The 13,915-nt window shown below is 35.9% G+C and overlaps 1 pseudogene across 1 annotated transcript; it reads right to left on the bottom strand.

The window, feature by feature from the left end:
- Positions 1-12,858: 12,858 nt before the first annotated feature.
- LOC143268426 (non-histone chromosomal protein HMG-14 pseudogene) lies at positions 12,859-13,684 on the bottom strand (annotated as a pseudogene). The gene has a single exon (XR_013044309.1). The product of XR_013044309.1 is annotated as a non-histone chromosomal protein HMG-14 pseudogene (transcript).
- Between the last annotated feature and the right edge of the window lie 231 nt (positions 13,685-13,915).

The following is a 13,915-nucleotide window of genomic DNA, read 5'->3' as shown; positions in this document are numbered from 1 at the left end:
AGACATGTTTCTCTCTAGTTTTATGTCAGATGTAAGCTGTTGCTGGTCAAAGAGAGCATTGCTCTTTGCCCACATCTGCTTTTCGTTCCAAGATCTGGGCAGAAGGAGCAGACTCTATGGGGACCACACAGTTGTCTTCTAAGCTTCTCTCTGTCACAGCAAACTTTGCATCCTCTTACCCCTCCTTAAGCAAAGAAAACCACACAACTAAACCCAAGATTAACTGAGCCAGGTGATCAGGGTTCAAATGGCTAAGTTAATTTTCCTTTGTGGATGCCTACTGTAACCTTCTGAAATTTTGTACTTACCAAGAGAAAATGGTCATTTTAAAAGTGAAGTGCAGTAAAATACTGTTAATGTTTGAATTTTAGTTTTAATTATTGGGATAAGAATAATGTCATTTTAAATAATGCCTGGCCTCTGGTTTTAGTGAGAAATGCTGTAAGGAGCTCTGGAACATTCTTTGAACATTCTCTTAACAAAGTCTGTGCTGCTGCAGATGTTGGAAAGTGCCACATTCATCTTGCATATTATTTCATTTTATCTGGGGCTTTCTGTTGAAGAGCCACTCATTTTCTTCTTGCCTCCAACATGTTCTGACATTTGGTAGTTGACAGAATGATACAGTAAAACTTATTTGTGATAAATGTGTGAATTTGTCATTCCTGTGTGATCATGATCTTGTCACTTTCATCTTGTGCTAACCATGGTGTGTTATGCCTAAGTTATAAGAAATTTCCATGTCATTTATCAACAGTTTATACAAATAAATTTTGCTTACCTAGCTTACCATATTTTTCAATTTAAGATGAAAAAGTTGCTATGCACTTTACAAAGTTGTTAATTACACAACTCCAGGGTTAACTCACTGATTATTTAAATAAAATTTTGGGGATTAAATTTGACATAATTTATGAAAAGTATATTCAAAATCTTATTTCAATAATTAAATACAATGTTTTATTATTTATATTTATAAAATATGAATATATTTTCACTGCTTTATATAATGATGAAAAATATCAGGAGAGAGCTCAGTGACTAAGAATACTTGCTCTGCAAGCACAAGGATCTGACCTTGAGTTCCCAGCACCTAGATAAGAAGCCAGGCATGAGTGTACACACATGTCCTTAAGCCAGCCAGCCTTGAGGTATGCAAACAGGCAGATCCTAAGATTTATGGCTGTCCAACCTAGGCAAAAATGAGAGCTTCAGTTCAGAGAAAGACCCTGCAATAAAGTGGAAAGCAGTGCCCAATATCCTGCTCTGGTCTTAGCATGTATGAACACCTGTACAATGACATACATGTACCACATATATACAGCATACACCACATTTTACACACACACACACACACACACACACACACACACACACACACTCACACTCACACTCACATATAAATAAATAAAATTTTAAAAAGAACAATCACATGCTATCTTACACAATCAGACTTTAGACAGTTTTTGAGTAGATAAAGAGTAATCTCTGAAAACAGGAAGAGGGGGCACCAACAGAAGTTCTACTTAGACATGATGACAAGGGTATTATGTGGTCAAGAAAAATGAGAACCATTTCCTTTTCATTTCAGCTGTGTTCTACTCTCCCTCTCCGTTAATATCTCCCCCTTCCACAGGGAAACCTTTCTGCCTGGATTCTTTTGCTGCGTTCTCTAGTTCTATAGTTCCAAGTCAAACACACAATCTAAAGAACCAATGCCAAGGTCCACATAAAGTAAATATGACATTTATGTTTATGGGGCTGGGTTACCTCACTCAGTGTAATGTTTTCCAATTCCATTCGTTTGTCTGCAAATTTCACTTTTCTTTATATCTGAAAACAATTCTTTGTGTATATATTGTTAGATTATAAAAAAAGACACCAAGTTGGGGAAACTAGGGAAGTGGGCCTGATCAAAGAGGAGTTAAGGGAAGGAAGGATAGATATGATCAAAATACATTGTATAAAATTCTAAAAACATTAATAAAAATAGTACTAATATAAATTTTAGGTCCAAGGATCTGGGATCAAATATTAATGCTTACCATTAAAAAAAAAAAGACTAATGAGAATCAGAACTGGGCAGGGATCCAAGGAATCTACATGGGAAAGATTTTGTCATGGGCAGAATTGCTTAGGCATCACAGCTGAAAAAGATATCCCTTGGCATGTGATAGTTTGCTCCTGATATCACTCAACAATTAGTTTGCAAACTGCTGAACCCCTAAAGGTGAATATTTTTGCTTTAGGTCATGGCATGAGGCTACCTACTCTTAGCAGCTATTTTATATATCTTCTAACAGACTCTCTATATAACACTCCTATTGTTCACTTTCCTGGAAAGCAGGTCCAAATTGGCTGTCTTGGATCATATGCCTACCTATCACTGCTAAAGGTGATTTAGAGAGACACTTTGTTCATACTGAGGTATTGGGAAGAAATTGCCTTCCCTACTGGATATTTGCATACCAAAAAGACAAGACAACCCAGGGCCTGCCACTGTCACTGGAGGAAAAGACAGTTATCATTTTTGTTTGACTCCATCTAGTAATTTTATCACATTCAGTTCATCAAACAAAACTGCAAAATCAAACCCAAAACACAAACAAAAGACAAGCCCATCATTTTCTTTAAAAGTTCATTTTGGAAGAAGCAAATCAAAGTGACATGAAATGCCCAACACCTGCATCACATATGATAGACAAAATATTAAGGAACTTAATATGTGAAGACAGTTTTAAACAAACAAACATCCCAATTCAAAATTGGCAAGGAAATGGATAAGCCTTTCAAAAGAAAATAAAAATAGCAATTAAACATGTTAAAAGTGGTCCATTTAGCTTCTAAGTATTCTAAGGTACACACACACACACACACACACACACACACACACACCACAGGATCTTCACTTTTTCAGCTGATCAGATTGGGAATTATTAAAATGATCAACAATATTCAATGCCATTGAGTAGTGGGAACTTCTTACAGAAAAACCTGCAAATAAATGCAAATGACTGACCATGGATTTGTTTAACAGAGATATTCATCTTTCTAGGAATTTATCCATTCATTCAAAGAATCAGTAGTTGTTGTTGGTTTTTTTTTTTCTCTTAGCTCTTTGGGGGCCCACCAACCAGCTCCCAAATAAATACATGGAGACTTATTCTTACTTATTAATGGCCAGTCTTAGTTTGGCTTGTTTCTCTCCAGTTTTTCCTAAATTATTCCACCTACCTTTTGCCAATGGGCTTTTTATCTTTCTCTATTCTATATTCCTTTCTTTACTTCTTACTCTATAGCTGGCTGTGTGGCTAGGTGGCTGGCCCCTGGTATACAATTCTCCTTCTCCTCTCAGTCCTCCCTTTCCTCCTTTTTTCTTCTATTTATTCTCTCTGCCTGGCAGCCCCAGCTATCTCTCTACTGCCTTGTTATCAGCCATTCAGCTCTTTATTAGACCAACCAAGTGTTTTAGGCAGGCACAGTAAAACAGCTTTACATAGTTAAACAAATAAAACATAAAATAAATAAACAAACAAACAAACAAACAAACAAAAACAAAGTCAATTAAATGATTTCTAGTGACCTTCTATTCTCATAGATTGGTACCTAATCCCATTTGTCATTAAAGAGGCTTCATCCAGTAACTGATAGGAGTAGATGAATTGATCCACAGCCAAACATTAGATGGAGCTTAGGGAAATCCTCAGAATAGTGACAGGAAGGATTATAGGAGGCAGAGGGATAGAGGATACCATAAGAATAGAGCCCACAAAAATAACTAAGCATGGCTCATAGGGTCTCACAGAGAACAAAGTCACAGAGCCTGGTGGGTCTAAGCTTGGTCCTCTGCATATGTGTTATAGTTATGTAGCTTGGTGTTCTTGTGGGACTCTTAACAGCAGGAGTGGGCTGTGTCTCTGGCTGTTTTGCCTACTCTTGAGACCATTTTCCACCCACTGGTTTGCATCACCCAGCCATAATGTGAGGGTTCATGCTAAGTCTTATTGTAATTTATGATGTGTTTGGTTGGTATCCCTGGGAGGCCTACTCTTTTCTGAAAGGAAAATAAAGGAGGAGTGTAGTTGGAAGGTTTCCTGTGCCCCACCTGGTCCTGCAGCCTCTCAGACCCAGATAAACTCACAGAGGCTTACATTAATTGTAAATGCTAGGCCATTAGCTCAGGTTTATTATTGACTAGCTCTTACATGTAAATTAATCCATAATTTTTATTTATGTTTAGCTACATGGCTTGGTACCTTTTCTCAGTTCTGCCTTGTCATCTTGCTTCCTCTGTGTCTGGCTGGTAACTCCTGACTCAGCCTTCTTCTTCCCAGAATTCTCTTCTCTGCTTGTCCCACCTATACTTCCTGCCCAGCTATTGGCCAATCAGTGTTTTAATTATCAATCAGTCAGAGCAACACATTCCCAGCAGAATAACATTCCACAGCAGAGGAGTGGATATGGGCGTGAGGAGAGGGGGAACTAGGAGTGGAGAGATTCAAAGCTGTGGTCAGGATGTAATGTATGAGAGAAGAATAAAAGAAAAGAGAAAGGAAGAAGCTGAGGTGAGCCATCACTGGCAGGGTTGGTCTAAAGAGGCCAAATGAGGACTATGGTGAAGGTGAAGCCTCAGGTGCAGTGGAGATGACAGCATATTGAAGATTTCAGACTTACAAAACTACTGTCGAGTATAAGTGTCAAGTGCGGAGTGGAGCTGGCCTGAACCTACGAGCCAAGCTGTGTGTATGAGTATTTAGAAGAGCAGAGCTCTTTTGAGTAGAAAGATCATCAGTGCATCCCAGATGTTGGACACTGGATTCTTACACTGTTGGGTTTTGGTTTCGCTTTGATCTGATTGTTACCTATCATCCAGTTCTTCCTTCTTGGGATATGAAAGTGCATTACTTATTTTTTTTGTTTGTTTTTTATTTACAGTTCCCAAAATTAAACAATTTTGAACTTGTAAATAGACTTTGAACTTTTAAACTATTGGAGTTTTCAAAGACTGGGACTTTGAAAGTTATACTCTACTCCCCACCTCACACATAACCCCACCTGAAACCTACTTAGTCTTTGTGTTTATTTCCTATGGATTCTACTGTCCTTGCAATTATTTTTTTTAAAGTTTGATTAGCAGGCTTCATATAAGTCTCATACAGCCTTCCTTAAAAGTTAATCTTCCCTTCAACCCCATCTACTCCAGACTCTTACACGCTTCACTGCTTAAGCATTCCACCTCTCTACTCTGTTTTACCTGTTAATCTAGTATCTCTCTACCAATAAATGAACATGAGATCTTGAGTACCAACAAGAAAAGAATGGCTATGGTGATGTTTTGTGTTAAAAATGGGTGGGATGTCATAGTTAGCTTTAGATATCAAATTGATATAAATCTGGAGTCTCTTAAGAAAGGGGAAACTATAAATACAAACTGAACCATTCTGCATTTAAAACAGCATGTTATCTTCAAGTCAAATTAATGAAATATTTATATAGTTGTGAATACGTATACTTGAAGGAAAGTAGACTTTTTTCAAATTAATGTGGAATAGTAGATGACTTTTAGAAAGTCAAAAACATTGGATCTACAGTGTTGTGATCGGTTAACATGTGGTACTTACACAGAAAGTCAAAACATGAGTCTTTATGTTCTTTATGCCAATGTGTTTCAGGTAGCACTTATTTGTATCTAACAAAGTACTAGGAGAAATTATTCTCCTAATTCTTATACATACATTGTACTCAGAAATTTAGTAGTAATTCTTAAAAATTAAAAATTATCAGTATTTAACAATTAAGTTTTTACATGCAAGAAAAAGACATAAAAGAAGAGCTACTGAGAATTGGGATAATCTACCACATGAACAAAGCATGTATAGTTCAAAGATCCATAAAGAAACAGTTTTAAAAACCTATAGAGAAACATGAAAAATACAGAAGCTGACAATAGAAGAAACTTAAACCACTATCAAGCATTAAAAAAAGAAATTCACCAAACTGGAACACATTAAGATAAAATTTTTTTTAAATCAAAAAGATGAATTAAAGGAATGATAATGTTTATTTTTTGGTAAAATTGATGGCAAATGTATATAGTTAAAGTTGATTTACAATTAATTTTTTTGTGTAATTTATACTTTGTAGTTTACTTTGAAGTTATCAATTTAATTAGAAACTATCCATAATTTTTCTCATTAATTTTATCTTAAGGAATGAATGTTACTGAGATGTATTACTATAATGCTCAGTAAGCTTATATATTATATCAAATGTATATTGCAGTACATTCTTATAGACAATAATTTTAATAAAGTATATTTATTTAAAAGACACTGGGTTAATAAAGATATTATATAGTATGCTTCTTAAAAAGAGTAATGGGCTGGTGTTGTGGTGTATGCCTTTAATTCCCTAAACTTGAAAGTCTGATGCAGAATAATTTCTGTGATTTCAATTTCAACTATGACTGAATAATGAATATTAGGCAGCCTTAGCTATATACCAGGACCTTGTCTCTAATACACAAAAACTTTTCTTTAAATATCTGGAAAAAATATAAAAATAACTATTTAATTGAAAGGATTATAAAAATTATTTACAGCATAATCATACTTATAAAAAATATATAAATTAGAGACAGGAATATTAGATATATTTTCCTACAGAGGTATGCAACTATAGCTAAATATCAAATGTTGTTAACCAGTTGTGGAGTAATGGTATCATACATTCGTGTTTCCACATTATCAATGTCTGTATTGCTCAAATGTTTGCAGGAGGCTTGTGTTAGTTTCATAATAAAATACTTACAAACAGGAAAAATGGAGAAAAAAAGATTAATGGCTTGCTGCCATATGGGAGTGCCACAAGGCTCTGTCTTCTGCCTTCATACTCTTGAAAAATGTTATCAATTACTTGGGTGAAGTCATTTATGACAAGCTTATCATACTTCAGGCTGGGAAAAAGTTGGGAGGGATAGTTAATAACATAGTTGATTGAGTCAAATTTCAGTCTCACCAGAACTAGAATATTTTTCTGAAACTAACAGTAGTAAAACACAAATATTAGTATAATTTACTCTATTTAGGCACAATCAATTGGTCAATTTAGTTCTGAGAAAAGGCATCCAGTTTGAAGGTAATATTCTGTGAGCTTATTCTGAGCTTAAGATTGAACTCTTGAAGTGTACAGGTCTTGGGAGTTCTGAGATACTCTTTGCATAAACTGATGATCTTGTTCTCTTTAGAGTGTCGTATCTTTATTAGGTGTCCAGCATTACAAAGTCAGTGTAGAGATTAAGCTGCTGGCAGATCCATATGATTGCCATGGATTGGAGCTTCACTTAAAAAGAGAACCTCAGTGAAACAAAAATGATTGCATTCAAGTATTTAGACCTAACCCCATAATAATGTTTTCCTTTCAGTTTCCAAGAGCAGAAAGTATTCAATTAGAAGATCAGTGTGAGTTCATCCTATAGAATGACCATCCCCTGGTTCCTGAGTATCCAACCAAAACTAGATAAATTGCACAAGACACTGTTCAGTGTATTTAGAACCTACTAAGAGCTATTGAATTAGGTATTTTATTATTTAAAAAATCCTCAGTTGATTATTTTGAGAAAATAATACCATACTATTCTAATTTTTTGAGAAAATAAAATTAATTAAATTTGTGAAATTTTCAAATTTATGTATTTTCAGAATACATGTCAGATGTAAAGAGAAGAGTCTAGTTAAACTATAATTCAAAGTTTTAAATTTATTTGCAAACATGACAAAATCTTATTTTAAGTATACATTCTATGCTGATAGAGATTGATCTGTGTTTCCCTGAATATAGGGTGGTTCCTTGATGCCTAATACATTTTATTTTCAGGTATCAGGTGACAGGAGCTGCTTAGACTGATATAATTTAGAGAAGGTGGTATGCAAAACAGCCAGCAGTAAACTCTCAACACTTGTTATATCAACGAGAGAATTTGTGCCAGAATATAGGAAATTCAGACACTAGTACTTATGAAAGTTAAATTCAAATGAATAAACTTATTCAAAGAATGGGAAATAAATGCCAGATGTGAGAATTGGTGGAATACTCCCATTTAAATTCAAATCAAGAATGTCTTTGTATTAGAGGGTAGAATGTGTTGAACTTTGATGATCTATCCAAGATCTGTTTACATTTGATGTTTATCTTAGAGTAGATATTATGAGTCAGGTCCAAGAGACATTTGAATGTAAGCTTGAGAAATGAAATTCTAGTGTTTTGGAATAATTTGTAAGAACTAAGGCACTTGGAAAACAGAAATCTGCTATTGAAATTGAGATAGTCTAACAATCAAGAGGACATGCAATTTATACTGACTTAAGATTTATTATCTTTACCTTTGTTCTAAGTAGATGGGAATAAAGCAATTAATTATATGGGACTGATAAATGTAGTGTAGATTGAAAAAATCTGAAGTTGACAGAGTTTAGCAGGTGATTATGCCATAATTTACAGATGGGTATTGTGTCATTTTAACCATCAGTGGTTGGGCAAGAGTGGAGTCTGAATTTTGTTTTGTTTTTGCCTTTCTGACTGTGCTAACACTGAAAGGGTCATATCTTATAATCTTCCTATATAGTTCACTTATTTTTACTTTCCCAAATTATAACTCACATATAAAAGTTCTCCTTTTGGGGGCCTAATTTTTACAGAATACCAGTAGCAAATTTGTTATTCCAGTTATTATTGAGATCATTGCAATTAGTTATTGAAAAAAGTAGCACAATTTATTTGCCAGATGGAAATAAGCATTTATGTGCTCTTATATTTCCTAATGAAACTAGGCTTTAATGATGGCAGAAAATAGATCCTTGGGAATTCTTGAAGAAACTAAGGCATACAGCATGGAGATTCAGTCAAGCTAAAATAATAATAATAAGAAAAAGTGGTACTTAGTGATCCATGATCTGTGGTATATTTTGGCCAAAAGAATATTCTAAGGGGTAGCTGTTTTAAGTGAGCCAGCACTTAGCCATTGCAACAGGAAACAGATAAAACACTAAAAACAGAAATAGCAGAAAGGTTGCATATAGTTAAAGGTTTTAGAAACCAAATTCCAGATATGCTGCCAAGTTAACATCATATATATTAAATCACCATGAATTTTTGATGCTCAAAATATGGCTCATAGAATAGAGTGATGAGAATCACTTAGAGAGAGTTTAAAATGAAGAATCAGGATGCCTCTCATACCTGACAAATCAGAGTCTAAATTCTAACATGTTGCCTAGGAATATGCATGTTCAACTTTGTAAAACCTGCTTTGAAGAATTTATCATTTTGATATATCACTAGATTGCTAACACTTTAGAGAAATTGTTGCAAGCTTCTGATTCACTGTTGGTGTGGTCCTCTCAGAGAGTTCCTACAAACACATACAGCATTACATCTTGATGCCATTTTATATTCCCAATAAGTAATCATTCCTAATATGTGGTAGAAGTATTCAAAAGACTTTAGTAAATGAATAGAGGGATGGATGAGTGGATTGATGTAATTTTCTTGGAGAAGTATCCTGTGTTCATCATTCACATATTCTAAAAGCACAGAAATACAAAAGATCCCACAAACTATTAAAGAGTTGAACAAATTCTTAGACACAACCTACCAATATTGAATTACTAGGAGGCACAATCTAACAGATCAGTGGATATTAACCATGTTGTCTCTAGGTTGTCAATACTGATAGATTCTTCCCAGTTTTCCTTAGTAACTCAAAAGTGCCTTTCATCTTATATCCATATTGTAATTTATCTATATACTCATGCCAGATTGGTCTTTGAAAACATGTTTGATCATTTTAGTGCTCAAGAAAACCTGCAATATTTTAAGAATATCTTCTCTATTAGACTCTCTGTACTGTACTTATCTGCAGTGTACTTTCCTGGATACATCCTTTTTTTTTTTTTTTTTGTCTATGCCAGTCCCAATGCCTTAGGTTTTCAGTTCTGTGCATTTGAATACCCTGTATATTCTGCTTAGTTTTCCTATGATTTTTGTGCCTAGATTTTTTCCTATAATTTCTACATCTTTCTCAGGGCTGAAGCCATCAGTTTTGAGAAATGTTTCCCCATGTCTCAATAGAAAAACAAGCATCGAGCCGGGCGGTGGTGGCGCACGTCTTTAATCCCAGCATTCGGGAGGCAGAGGCAGGCGGATCTCTGTGAGTTCGAGGCCGGCCTGGTCCACAAAGTGAGTTCCAGGAAAGGTGCAAAGCTACACAAAGAAACCCTGTCTAAAAAAAAAAAAGAAAGAAAGAAAGAAGAAAAGAAAAACAAGCATCTTCTTTGAACTTAGAAAAAATCTGGTGTCGATGTCTGTTAGTGCATTCATTTCATGTGTTTGCTTCCATATTTGTGTTATCTGTCCCCAATTTTACCACAATCTGCTATTTAATCATTTTCATCAATTCTTGACTTCTAGATGAATCTTTGAGTTCCATAAGAAAACTCTTTAATTAAACCTCTTTTCTGTTTTGCTCTTGCATGAGCCTCTGACACAGAAACATAATTTATTCGTTGGTATTGTGTATCACTCAGGATCTTTTAAGTCAGCATCATTTAACTGAAGTTCACACTAATAGCATCTTACAATGTTTAAAAGAGAGAAATGAATTTTTATCATTAATTTTTGATATTTTTAATAAATATGGTCCTAGATTATCAGGGACCTAGGATCTTCCATTGTCCTTGGGTGTTTTACTAGAGCTAGCCGGTGTCTAGAGATCATACCATCACAGGCATCTTCCACAGTCTGGATGTAAGAAGTTATGGATCTCTATAGTCTCTATGAAAAGTATCTAGGGATATAGAGCACTTTTATATTCTATTGGTTAAGACTTAGTATGAAAAGTTATTGTAACTTTGTGGTTTAGATAAGTGACAGACTCAAATCCATGTATTTCATCTGCAAAATATACAACATCCATCTCATAGAAATTTTATATAAATTACAAAGCATTCATTTGAAGCTCCTATACATAAAAGGGCACATAGAGAGCTCTTAAAATAATAGCAGTTGTTTTTTATTATTGTCTTTTTAGGTAACACTACTGACATTCAGAGTTGTAGGTCATCCAAGATGCTACTGCTAGCAGTGTACAAATTAACATTTTAATTTAGATCTGCTTGACTTTAAAACCTCCTGTGTTTTTTAAATAATAGAGTATTTTCCATAATTCTTTGAGAATTACAAACAATGCACCTTGGTCATATACACCCTGCACTATGTCCAACTCCTTCCAGATCCACCCTTCTTTCCTATCCCTCCCCTAACTTCATGTCTGTGTTTTGGAGGACTATCTCTCAGAAGGTGTCTTATACCTCTGTTGCTTACCATATTTCTGTCCCCTCTTCTGTAACATTTCTGAATCTGAAGTGTAGGGTTTTATTGTCAGTATATTTGGGGATGAGTACCACATGGTCAATTGAATTCTCCATGTTGAACACTGTGACTTTCTATAATGTTCTCTGCTAAAAAAAAAAAAAAGCTTTTTGATGAAGCAAAAGGGCTACACTTATCTTTGGATGTAAGAATAAATACTTAGAGCCTATTTAGAAATTATACTGCTTTAGGAAAATGGCAGTAGTGGAATTTCCTCTAGGGTCTATGGCCTCATCAATCACAAGTAGTTGGCTCAGTACTGGGCATTCCTTCACTTCTATTAAGTGGGCCTTAAGTCACATTAGGTAGCTGTTGGTCATCTCTGTGATATAAGTGTCACTAGTACACCTTTAGAAATACCTTGCTGTGCCAGCAATTGTGGTTTATTGTTGTTACAGCCGGATTGGATTACTGATTGATTTTCTCCATTGGTAGCTTGCACAGCTCCTTCCAATGCCATGAAAGCTGCTCAGGGAGGAGGCCTTTTATTTTAATTAATAAAACAAAATACAACTTGGAGTACAGCTGATAATTTTTATTTTCCAGTTCAAACCTCAAAGGACATATTTCCCCTTGAGTGTTGAGGGTCATAGATAATAAATTTAAAACACGAAGGTTTGGTTTATTTAGTTGGTTTATCCAAAATGTTTGTATACATTCACTATATTTTTGTGGAGCATGACCTGAAACAAAAAGCATTAATTGAGTGTGTAATTTTGGAGACTTCTAATACAGCTCAAAAAATCTTTTAAAATTCGTTGGGGTTTGGTAACTAGGTTGAACTCTGCCTTTGGAAGGCAGTTTCCAGCTGACTCACTGCAGCTGTAACAATTGACATCATTTTGTGCCTTTCATGCAAAGACTAATTTGGCAGGCAACACTCCCACTGGAGTCGGTTTCAGACACTTGGTGAATTTGAGGCTGGAATGGACTTTAAAGGCCATGAAATCCAATGATTGAACTGGCTTACATCAACCCCACCAAGTGGGTTGCTAATCTGTCCTTGCATAAGTCCAAAGACAAATAAATAGTAAAGATTTCCACATAGGCCAAATTGAATAATCTACTCTGTATTTGAATAAGCACGACCTCTTCATATTGAACTGAAATCTCCCCTCTTCACCTTCCATTCATGAGCTGGAACCTTATATTATTTTCCACTTTTGAAGATAATGTCTGGCCATTGGAGTTTTTCACTGTTTTTTTTTTTTTTTTTTTTAACTCTTTCACAACTGAGACTTTATTGGTTGAGTACACAGACATTTCAATTCTTAAAACATGGACCCAAATTCTAAGAGTCATACATTGTGTTCACGTACCCAAAAGAGCCATGTATTATTGTTTCTCTTTGAACTTATTCCAGTGATGTTCCATCCTAAGCTTGGCAAGTTTTCCCTAAGACCTCACATAACAATCAAATGCTCACAATCCTTAATTCCACTGACTCACAATTTTATGCCACATACAGTACATATTCAAAATTTCAATCTTTCACAGCACATTATCACAACTGTTAGGAAAATGGACTGCCATGACCAGAGACAGTTCTGACAGGGCAAGGACCGAGGAGTGGTTTTTTAGGATACAGTTCTACTAGAAACACGAGACCAGAAATAACTGAAAATATTCCAGACACAAATGCACGACCAAGACTCCAAGTATGCTTTGTGTTGTAGGATATAAAACTAGCCCCCTCTACGGAATGTTATGGTGACCCCCGAGACAGTCACAGCCTCTCCTGATTCAGTATCCTGCTATTTTCTGGTTGTACCAAAAAATAAACAACCAGCAAGTGATTTAACCTCTTAAAAAAATCATTTACACTTAAAAAATGGGATGAGGCGGGACTTCCCCCCACCTTTTAAAAATGTTTCTAGAGCTACTAAAAAACTCGCATTTACAAAATAGTTGATAAAAATATTCCTCTGGATTGTACAAGAAGGGAGGCGGGGACACTGACAGACACGATGGATGGTTAGTCGGACTTGGCTTCTTTCTCTTCGACTTCAGAGGCTGGACTCTGGTTCTCAGCCTCTCCATTTTCTGCAGGCACATCTGTGGTTTGCTGGTCAGCCACCTCCGCCTGTTTGCCCTTTGCTCCCCTCTTCCCTTTTGTTTGCACTTTTTTGTCTGATGGTTTATCCTTCCCCGCGGCCTTCTTCGGCTTCGCGTCCACCTTGGCAGGGGCGGGCTTGGGCTCCGCCTTGGCCGCTCCGTCCGCGCTAACCTTCCTCTTGGGCATCGTGGTGGTGCTGGGTGGGAGGCGCGTGCGAGGCCGAACCCGTCACGGAGCTACACCGCCTCGGCCGCCACCGCACGAACTGCTGCGACCCCGGAGTTTTTCACTGTTAAACACACGGGACTCCTTACCCTTTTCTTATTCAATGTGCCTATAACTTATTTCATAATTCTGAACTTACTGCTAGATTACTTTCTGTAGATTATCCTTAAAGTGATCCTGGAATGGATGGAGGTTTGCATGTAGACA

Source organism: Peromyscus maniculatus, chromosome 14 (genome assembly GCF_049852395.1).
Source record: "Peromyscus maniculatus bairdii isolate BWxNUB_F1_BW_parent chromosome 14, HU_Pman_BW_mat_3.1, whole genome shotgun sequence".
In the NCBI taxonomy this organism is placed as follows: Eukaryota; Metazoa; Chordata; class Mammalia; order Rodentia; family Cricetidae; genus Peromyscus; species Peromyscus maniculatus.
Note: the sequence above shows the minus strand (reverse complement) of the source record. Positions and strands in the feature narration are given on the sequence as shown.